Source organism: Bidens hawaiensis, unplaced genomic scaffold, assembly GCF_021521415.1.
Source record: "Bidens hawaiensis isolate Kalapana, Puna unplaced genomic scaffold, B.hawaiensis_p1.1 tig00012567_1, whole genome shotgun sequence".
NCBI lineage: Eukaryota > Viridiplantae > Streptophyta > Magnoliopsida > Asterales > Asteraceae > Bidens > Bidens hawaiensis.
Genome location: NW_027492031.1, coordinates 92,655 through 104,768, shown reverse-complemented (window position 1 = coordinate 104,768; position 12,114 = coordinate 92,655).

The window sequence follows — 12,114 nt, the reverse complement described above, 5'->3', positions numbered from 1 at the left end:
GAATTTGCAACAACATCATAATCAATGTCATACATATCTCCAACTTTCCTTTTTTTATTGGATGGCGGAGAACTTTGACAGTTTGTGTCACCATTTGAATGTATGTAATTTTTACATGTTTTATAAAACCTTTATATGTTAATTACAAAATATGTTAATTAGTTCTTTTGAAGTAACACACCATACAAAAATTATGAAGTAACACACCGTCATATGTTAATTAGTTCTTTTGAAGTCAACATTGAGAAGTTTACTAAGGTATAATTCAAATAAACTAACTATTTTATGTAATTAGCAACTAATAGTTTTAATTAACCAAACAAAACCATTGAACTTTAAAACTAATAATCGTATGGAACCATTAATCGATCAAACAGATGAAGACAAAAATAAGTTTGTCTATCCTGCAATACAACATCTTTGCCATTTGAGTTACAGTCCCACTTTATGCCAATTTGTTTATATACCAGCAATACAGTATATTATAGATTTAGATTAATACCGAAAAGCATCGGTTTCAAACAAACATATAGCTAAAGAGAGAACTTAATTAGAAAGGAACTCCATAAGAAAGTTTACCTATTTAATGCAGTATATTACCCTTTTTGCTTGATTAGTTTTGCGAGTTTCTAAACCTTATCTTCAAATTGAGAAGATCTAATCATCAACTCGCAATTCAAATATTATGACCCGAAACCAAAGTTCTAAAATTGCACATAACAGAAATCCCGAATTATCAGTTTTACCATAAACAATCTGTAAAAAAAATTCCCTTACTAACATTTGACCAAAATGGCCCTGGTGCAAAATAATCCTTTTTGCCGTCTATTGATCCTTTACCTGATGCCAAACAATGTCTATATTTCTTTATATTACTCAAGCAACTTGTATGCATTATGCCATTCCTGTACCCTAAAACATTAAAAAACAAAAGGTAAAAGCATATTAAACATACATAAATATTAAGTTTACAAAATAAGACAAAATGGAAAAAAACTATCAAAAGAAAATAAACTACTTGCTCATTAGCGACAATCATTTCAATAGAAAATGCATAATTTAGATTCTCACATGTATGATAAGAAATAAAAAATTGTATGTGATGCATAATCACCAGTTTATGAAAATCATCCTAACATTAGTTTAAATACAATATGTAGAAGCATTATCAAGTTCTATCTTTGCTATTAAGTTAAGTTGTATTCGTTCTAGAAAATCTTCATTATCCGTTGGTTTTCCTTACATATATCTAAAAGTAAAAAAAAATCAATATAATAATGATTCTAACAACATGGCCAATATTAATAAAAAGGTGAATATATAAAACTAAGCTTACAATTTTTTGTCAATCTTCATTGTGTAATTTGTTGTGTAGAGGCGAAATGTATCTAATAATATTATAGTATGACACACAACCATACTGGAATCTCAAAACCCGTCATAAATCTTAGTATTTTGTTATGATTATATTTAATTCATATTGTCATTAACAACTAGGAATATTTGTTGGTGAACCTCGAGGAGCTTGACCGTTTTCCATCCTAGCCTTTTCTTTTATTATCTCGTCCCTGTTTATCCTACGCTATAAGGTGAGTTTATATATCCCCCTTTTTCATCTTTTAAATTTTGGGGGTGACATGTATACCCTATTTAAATTACTCATTTTTATTTATTCATCTATTCATAACACAATTCAATATATGTTTATGTGTGATTATTGCATGCTCTATGATAATGCTCTATGTGTTTAATTGTTTATTTTATGTTTAGTGGTTGGTATCTCATACTCATCTATCCTCATCTAGTATGATCATACACTTATCCAAGTACTTTGATTTCGTATCAATAGGAATGAGTCCACATCTATTTAGTTGTTTACATTTTTTCATGGGAATTGTGATGCTCGACATTAACATATGAATTGTGGTTTTTATCTATATATGTATCTCAACTAAAACTTATGTATTCTCACCAACATTCGTGTTGACAAACTTTATTTTATACATGCTACAGGTACAAGTAATTTACATTGATCAAGATTGAAGATATTAGTTTTTACCTTAGGATATTTATCCAAACAATAAATATGATGTGATTGTTTTGATTATTATAATTGTGTACTTGTTTTGATATTAATGAATTAAATAATTATTGTCACTTTAATTAGTGTCTTTTGAGCTACTGTCCAATCAATACGTTACGCCCCGGCATGTTCCGCCTTTGGTCGGGGTGTGACATTGTGGTGGGGGGGCAAGCTTTTGTCGCTGGATTATGTTGTGTGTGTGTGTGTGTGTTGGGGGGGGGGGGGGCGAAATGTGTTGTTTATTATTATATTGTATTGAGAGAGAGTGATATATATATGTGTATATATATATTTATATATAGGTCTAGAACACCATTACACCCCAAAAACAAAAACATACCCTTGTTGACTGGGCGCCACACGGCGCAAAACGCCTCATTTTGTAGTCTCTCCACTACGCATAGCCTAAAGGAATTTAGTAAGAAAATCTTTTAAATAATTAACACAACGAAATCAAAAGAAATAATCATCTAGGACAAAATCAAATACCTAAGATCCAGAAATAAAACAGGTATATATATTTTAGCCAACAAATATAACAGAAGTTGCTTATGACCACACAGATAATGAAGCCTATCAAGCAAAACATCTGTAAAAAAAACAAATGCAACAAAGTACGTATCCCATACGAAGAATACATACACACACTAAAATTAAACTAACAAAATAAATTTCACCTAAACTCAAAATGATTGAGTGAAAGTCTGAAACAATGAAGGCCGTGAATGAAATTAAACCATCAGCGTCATACGTCACAAAATAATCGATTAAACAAAATGAAGGAGCAACAAAATATAAGTAAGAAGATGGCATGCAGAGGTTAAGATGGAAGCGCTTTGCTGAAGACGAAACCAATGAACGCTTTGTAGTTGTTTTGATATTTAGATTATTTAGGGTTGAATCCGAATCGAATTTGGAATTGCGTGTTTTGAATTCGAATTGAATATGTCAAATCTATTTCTATTTCGAATGCGTATCCAACTTTAAATTTCGATTAGTTGAACCCTCATAGCCGAGACATTATCGCGTTGATGTGGACGAGTAAAGCCATACATAATGCTACACCAATAGACTAGCTATTGGTTTTATCTCATGATAAAATAACGTAAAATAACCGAACTCTTATTAATAATCTATTAAGCACATATAAGTTGATTATTATTAAAAAGTAAATAATATTGGTTTTGCTATTTAAAAGAGGGTTGCGGCGCAGCTTGTTGCTCGTTTACCTGTCACTTTATTGTAATCGTTTTATAGTAAATTATATATAAAATAATAATTATTATTAAAAAAATGTAAACTAAAACAAAGAGAGAAAAATGCGTCTTTTTCGCTATTTCTTTATTTAAGTTAATTATTATTATTAATATTATTATTATGAGAAAGTATCAAATAAGAAGTTTGGTTTTCCTAAGAAGGCTAGAAAGGAGGGTATTTAAGTCTACTATCTTAATATTGAAACCCATTTAATTTAATTTCAAAAACCCACTTAATTAAAACCCACTTAAATTTTCACTCATCTCCTACAACTACCACCGCCCACCGCCACCACATTGCTGGAAAAATCTTCGGAAATTTCGCCGAAAAATAAAACACAATGAAAATGACACAATGTAAAAAACATAATGGAAAAAACACTATGAAAATAAAAACACAATGACAAAAACACAATGAAAACACAATTAAATAACACAATGTAAAAAACACAATTGCAAAAAACACTATGAAAAAATAAAACACAATTATATAACACAATTTTGTAAAACACAATTATGATAAAACATACCTTGTAAAAACCCACGAATTTTTTTTTATAAAGCAACAAGGTACTCGTATAAAAGATAAAAAAACACTCGTTTTTATGGTGAAATTGTTTTGGAAAAAAAATGTCGTATAAAAAGTTATGGACGTTTTAAAATGATGGGTGAATTTGACATGTGCATTGCATGTGGAGAGAGAAAGTCAACAAATGTGTTATCCCTATTATGCCCTTACCCTTGTTTTACACTTGATGATCTCTCTAATCTAATCTCAACCATTCAATTTTAAAATAAATGGACAAGATTATTTCCTATCATTCCTAGAAAAACTAATCTTCTTATTATAACTCAACCCCTTATTATTATTATTATTATTATTATTATTATTATTATTATTATTGTTTTATCCACCCCCAACACCAACACGATCAATACAAACCCTGATTTGATTCTCTGTCGACAAGTGCGATTTGGAAATCGATCGGTCGGTGGCAGGCAAATCAAACCCTAGAAATCGTCGGCGAATTGAGGTATGTGTATCTGAATTGGAATTTATTATTATTATTATTATTATTAATATTCCGTTTACTGTTGTTGTCTCCGGTGGTACTAGATGTGATTGTATTGCTTTTACACTAAAATAAACTAATTAAATTAATACGAAGCAAGCAGCTTGGCTTAGAGATCACTACGCAACTGGATCGGATGGCTTCGAGTAATCAGGTTGGTGATTCACGATGGATAGATAGATAGATAATTAATTAATATTCTTAAAAAAATATTAACGTTTGAAAAAGTTATAAACGTTTAAAAATCGTGGAGGTAGTTTGTTTTAAATAAGGTGTAAATGTGTAATTATTTTATAAATTAACAAAGTTTTATTAAAGTTGGAGGACTAAAATTGAAACTATTATGTAAGACACTAAAGTGACTAAGTAATTGTAAATGTTGTGCTATAAAGACAACATTACCCTTAAAATTTCTTAAATCTATGCATAGTATGTTGTACAACAAGTTTGGTACCTTTTAAAATTTAAGAGTCTCCTAACTCATGCTTTATATACATAGAGAAGTAGAGATATATCAACCGAACCTACATTAGTGCACCACTGCAAAGCGACAGATATATAAACAAACCCGACCTACTTGACGCGTTATCCAACCTACCCGGCGTAAAGCGCCGGGTAAAACATTAGTTAAACAGTAAAACCGGATACATATAACTAAAATGTATATTATATACAATTGAATTAATTTAGGAAATGACTCACGTAGCAAAAATTGAACATTGTTATTTACATCACCACCCTCAATCTACGGTTAAATTCACCAAAGCAAGTTTTCAACCCCATGGGGATGTTTCATATCGAAGATCAAACGGTTACAACGAAGTGACAGGTAAGCGGACAATACGCTGTGTTGTAACCCCTCTTGAATGACAAAACCGATTATATTTAAAGCAAAGCTTTGGGTGTTAGAGGCCAAATATTTATGCATGACACATTTGTTTAGAAATTAAACCGTCTCTTTAGCCAATAAACCAAATATATCAAAAGTAAAAAGGAACAAATGTGTTTATTCTTTAAACAAGATTTCTCGTGTTTAGTCAATTGGCGTGATGAGTCCTAGCCGGCAATGAACGCATTGTCCCTGAGCCCAACAAGAGGGGAAACGCTTGTAAGGTCCACACAAGCGTGGTAGTTCTCCCATGCCCAGCCATACAAAAGAATATCAGTCGGCGGTATAGCAGACTTTTTCAGGGGGGGGGGGGAGGGGCTCTTTTTAGTAGAACTTTATGCTCGTTTACGAGTCTTAAGCTAAAGTTGGCTTTAGAGGTTATAACAATAAAAGAACATGCAAACCGATTCATGAAAGGTCTTCGACCTGCGTCTGTTGATTTAACTTGAGGAAATCTTATTATTTTACCAATAAAGTCTCTAATTTAACGAAACGAGAGTTTAGAGTAAATGATGGATTCCCATCAACTCGGTTACAACCACATGATATTATTAGAAACTCCATGGGTTGTTCTTGTTAATTTCAAATCTTAGAGGGCCAAATAGTAACATTTAGTAGCTTATATCAAGTAGTAGTCGTTATGTTTGAGATATATATATATATATATATATATATATATATATAGTTTATAATTCATTCCTCTTCACCTTCGTTTCTGTAATCAATAATCAATCATCAGTTTACACTGTCCTAATACGAAACCCTAAAATGATTCTTGTTCATCAAATTCTTGGTAAGTGCTTCACAATTAACATTTGTTTTGTAATTTCGACGTTCTTGACAAATTTAATTGTTCAAAAATAGTTTCTTGAAATACGTGAATTTTAATTTTCCGATAATGTTTCAGGCAGTGAAGATGGAACCGGAACTGGAACTAGAGTTCAAACGAAGTGCGCCGTCATTGCTAGAGCTGTCAATGAGTCATGCAGTCAAGGACCTTGGGATGCCTCAGTTCCGGAAAATTATGGAGCTCCGGGACTACTATGTAAAGTTGGAGTTGTTAAGAAGGATTAATGAGAGACAAGATCTCACAATTGCCATGGCAGCCATTGTAATAAGGGATTTGGAAGACGTCCAAATCAACTGCAATAGGTTAAGGCGAAACGAAAACCTTATGATTGAAGACCGTAAGCAGCTTAATAACATCCTAACCAAGTTACTCTTCAAGGAACCAAATACCCTCCCATCACTTCGGATTCTCTCTTTTAAAGGGGCCGAAAAATCTCTATCCGACTCCGTACTTGTTAGTATAGGGCGATTTGCCCCGGGACTTCAATCTCTTGACATTAGCGCGTGCCACATCACAAGTTCCGGACTTAGCCGGTTTGCGGAGGAGCCGACTCTTATGGCTAGCTTACGGGAGCTATATCTTATAGGTTGCCCGCGGTTGTGTACGAGAAAATCGGTCCAAGCATTGCAGGGCATTCGAAACTTGAAGGTTTTGCACGTAGCGTCTACTCCTGGAGTGAACGATTTCTTTGTTGCCGAGATAGCTGCTGGTCTCGGGGGAACACTAAAAGAGGTTGGTTTAGCGGGATGTGGGTAAATATCTAGCTTCTACACAATCGTTTATAAAAAATATATTTGTTAACCGGTAATTTTTATGTAGACAATTATATATATACATTGTTTGTGTGTTAACAGGTAATCATATTCGAGTTTTGTTTTTTTACAATATTTAGGCAAATTGGATTTTAATAATCCCAACTTAATGCCTTTGGCCGATAATAATCCAAACTTTGAAATTAGTTATCACTGGTCCCAACTTTTACACTATTTGTTTTCATTGGACCTCCGTTAAAAAACTTAACGACGTTAAGTTTTTTCCAAATTTCAAACTGATTTTTTAGAGATTTTGATCGGAATGAGGATACAAGTCGATTGATGTAAAACTTACCTCAAAACGATGCTTCAAACAGCTTAATGTTTGTTAATTAAAAGTTTAAACACCGGAATTGAAACATCCTTTAGTCGTGTGGACCATCGTTTTAAGGTAAGTTTTACATCAATCGACTCATATCCTCATTCCGATCAAAAGCCCAAAAACATCTTTGAAATTTGAAAAAAACTTAACGTTGTTAAGTTTTTCTTAACGAATGTCCAATGAAAACAAATAGTGTGAAAGTTGGGATAAGTGACAACTATTTTCAAAGTTAAGATTATTATCGGCCAAATGCATTAAATTGGGATTATTAAATTCCAATAATAATAATTGATAAAAATATTGATTTTATAAAAATGGATCGACTTTTAAACATATATTTATAAGTTAATGATTAAAAAAGTGTTTTGTATAATGAAATAATAATTTCGAGTTTTGTTTTTTTTACAGTATTTAACATATAGTATAACATGTTAATGGTAATATTTGAAATTATATTTTTTTCAATCTTTAACAAAAATGATTTGTTGTTTATTTTTTAGATTTCACCAAGTATTTTGGAATATACAGTGACATACATAATATGTAAATATTTATTTTTATAAAAATGTATAAACATAATATAAATATGGTATAAAAGTAAAATGAATAATTATTGATTTATGACATGTATTATTGTCATCTAATATTTTAGTTTTGGAGGTAAAAGAGATCTGAGGTTTAATCATAAATCAACACGTGTCATAACTATTTTCTTTTATTAGAATAGTAGGATATGATATATATATATAAAATTATATAAATGGCATGCCCATTTAGGCTCGCGAGCCGACTCGAGCTCGATAAGTGAAGCTTGGGTCGAGGCTCGTTTTTTAAATGAACTTACTTTTAGGCTCGAGCTCGGCTTGATCGAGCATTTTAACGAGCCAATCTCGAGTAGCTCGACTCGTTTGCACCCCTAGCGGTTAGGAGGGAGAAAACGCCTCTGGCTCAGAGAAAACGTCATCGCTGCCATCAATGGTGATCCCTTCATGGATATGTAAAGCAGAGAGAGAGAGGGAGGGAGAGAAATGAAAACAACATACCTCTATATTGATCTATATTGATGAAGAGTGATCTATTTTAAGGGTTTTGGTGGTGACAACACTAATGGGCCATCTTTCACTTGGCCATGCCATGTATATGGATTGGGCCAGTGTATTGAGGTTTAGCCTATTTAAGAGGTTATATCTTCAAATAGCTTGAGTAGTGAACTCATTTTGACTCAAAACACACTCAATTTGACGGAAACCTCTTCTAACCCATTGCCTATCCGTGTTTGTTTGCTAGACTTAATTTACGTACAATATTAAATGTTGATCACGTTGCTAGAAAATCAACATAAAATTAACTACTACAAGTTTCGTAGATCTAATTCAGAATATACTTTAAAAGTTCTCTTATTTGGAAGAATTTAAGATTTTATTTTGCGTAATATGATATTAGGTAGAACACAATACTTTTGCGAAACAAACATTAAAATAAATCATTTAATTTGTAAATTAAAAATTATTTAAAATATTGCAAAACGGTTAAAATCTAATATTTATTCACCTCTTAAAGAAAAACTATGAAAAAAATAAATTCCTTTTATTTACAAAACCTATAAGCGTTAACGTTCAAGACATTTTATATTACCTGCACATGGATACACGTGTATGTAACGTTTAAATATAACATATAGGCTTTTAAAGTACGTGCTAGATACATTCTAGCTACACCTCCTATCCAATTCAAGAACAAATTAATCTATAAAAATGTTAGATACTTTGTAGACAGTGTTGTAAATCGCTAGTCGTTAATTGGACGGTGGGGTGGGAACTAGCGATTAATCGAGATTAATCGGATCGGACTTTAATGTATAATTTTATGTTTTATATACACACATTTTTATATGCAATTTTCAGTTTTATATATACACATAAACATTTTAGCTGGAAATTGGGTGGAATCTCATTGAAAAACCGCTGAATTTGGCCGGAATCTCGTCAGAAACAACCGATTTTGGCCGGAACCTCGCTAGAAAATGCTGACTAAGTTCGATTAATCACTAAATTTTTGTCGGATTTAACCATTGACTGATTAATTGGCCGATTAGCCCAAAATTAATCAGTGAGGTGGTGACTAACGATTAATCGGGGATTAATCGGCGCCAGATCGGGATTTTTGCAGCACTGGTTCTAGATATACACACAATTAAGGTGGGCAGAAGCTTGAACAGTTGAACGGGTTCCATTTCGTCCACTTTGGTACCCGCAGGTTGAACGGGTTTCTCTTGGTGCATCCTTATATCTGTATGAATACTTAACTTCATATGTACGTGGAGTTATCAACAAAAGATATACATGTCATAGCCACACATGACTTATTAAGTAATTAGCATATATAAGATACGTACGTAGGTATCTATACTCTTCCTATTAAGCCACAAAATTGCTTTAATTCTAGATTGTGAACTCTTATTCATTTGACCCGGTTTATACTCATGTAAGTTATAAATCTCACGGGTCTTGGGTCCCACCAAACCAAAATAACCCTTAAACGAGTTATAGCATCTCATTTATTTGTGAAACTAATTTCTATCATGTACATATTCTCTGTCGTCGGTTTATCCTCTCCATCGGTTAACTTCCAATTACCATCCACCATCATCAACCTCTCCTCTCATGCATTAACCCCACTATAATCTACATCAACCGCGCCTTCTTTGTTGTATTTATCCTGAATCACCATTGTGAACATGAACATAAACGAACACAAATAAACATAAACTAATATAAATAAACACAAATGAACAAATATAAAATATTAAATAGATGATTAATTCAATGTTTCATTAAAAATTAAACATAACCAAACATAAATAGATCCAAATAAATCAAAGTATATTTATTACAAACTTCTTTGTAACAAACTGAATTAAAATTCAAAAAATATATATTTACAATATTAAAAAATGACAAATCTAAAAAAAAAAAAACTGTGTAATACAAGAGGCTATAAGCTAATGTATGTATAATTTAATACATTATCCTACTACTTTCCAAAGTTATGTTAATCTCAAGTGTTGTTTGTCCACATAAGTCTAAAAGAAGGTTAGTGGGTTATTTGTTTTTATGATATGGTTATATATATAAGACAGAATCTTGATTCCTTGTAGGCCATTGCAAAAGTAAGAATGCATATATGATCACTTTAAAATCTCAAAGAAGCATTTGCCTTAAAAGGTCAATTTTCTTAAGATTTACGATTACAACACAGCCCACTTAACCCAAAAAGTGATAAAATAACCCTTTGAATAACCAAAATAGCGTTTACGTTGTGCTCCTTCTTCAACTTTTGTCTTCCGTGTCAACCCTATACTTTTGTCAATAAGGCTATATGTAGTGGGTGGCTGGGCGCCAACTTGGGACGAAACCCGACGACAACACCGCCCCCTTAGCGATTTGTGGGGCGATAGGGGGGGCAACTTCTTCTTGCATGCTTCTCTTATAATTATATTATTATTATACACATGTGTGTGATATATATATATATATATATATATATATATATATATATATATATGTGTGTGTGTGTGTGTGTGTGTATGGGCTACAATACCATTACACCAAAAAACAAAAACCTACTCTTTGCTGACTGGGCGCCACATGACGCAAAACGCCCCAATTTATAGCCCCTCCACTACACATAGCCTAATGACCTGACAATATAGGTTGTTGACAAGATTAACTACAATTATTAAATATTTATAAACCTAAAACATTCCATGACTGTTTAATTTGATAGTTATTTAGTCAAGATCAATGCTATAGTTGTGATTGATCAAGAAGGTAATCTAGAAGGGACTTGAGTTTTTAGTGCGATGTCCAAAGGACACTGATTTTAGTAATTAACCAAATATGATACTTGGGTTAAGTGTCAAGTTGGTGATTTCCACCAATTAAGCAGCGTCTAGCATATTATTTGACAGTAACAAGATCACTATAAGTGACTCCATTAAGTTTACCATTATAGAACTCAACAGTTGCACCAACTTGTCCGATAATCAGAAAAAGGCGTAATTACACATCTTTTTACACATCTTGTTTATTTGAGACTCTATTCACCTCTTTCGTCATCCACCGAATAAAAAACAGGCCAAGAATCATCAAGTTTGGAGTTACTAGCTCATGGGAATTTCTTTAAAACCGTTTCCAATATAATTTAAAATGAAAAAACTTCTATTCAAATAAAAAATTACCCCTTAAATTAAATATATAGTCAAAGATGATATCAATAACTAAAATCATTAAATAATAATAATTATAATAATCAAATACATTAATTCTCAAAGAGTAAAAAGTTCCCTAGTATTAGGGTTTCTTCTCACTAACATAATATCTAGAAACACTAGCCTAATAATCATGCTGCGGGAGCATAATCATAATCTCCATCATCATCATCTCCGTCGTTCTCTGACACCACTGGCTCGAGCACATCATCTTCTCCTTGTAACCGAGCTGATATCGGATAACCGTAGGCGTCTGCATTGCTCTTGAATAACCACCCTTGGATTATCTCGTTAACAAGTGACATTTTCTTGAACTCTTAGCTAGTGATGTTTATGGTTTTGGTTTGGAGTGAAAGAAAGTGATGAGAAGTCATATTTATGGGCAAGTGATTGTTATTCGATTTGGAGTTCACGTTCATGCACGAGCATAAGTGTGGAGTTACGAGTAAAGGGTGTGTCTTGTAATGTAACACACGAGTGAACACATGTCTAGAGTGTACAATTATTGAATCTGTAAGTACTAGTAGTGAAGCATGTATGGTGGGTCATATAAGGTGCT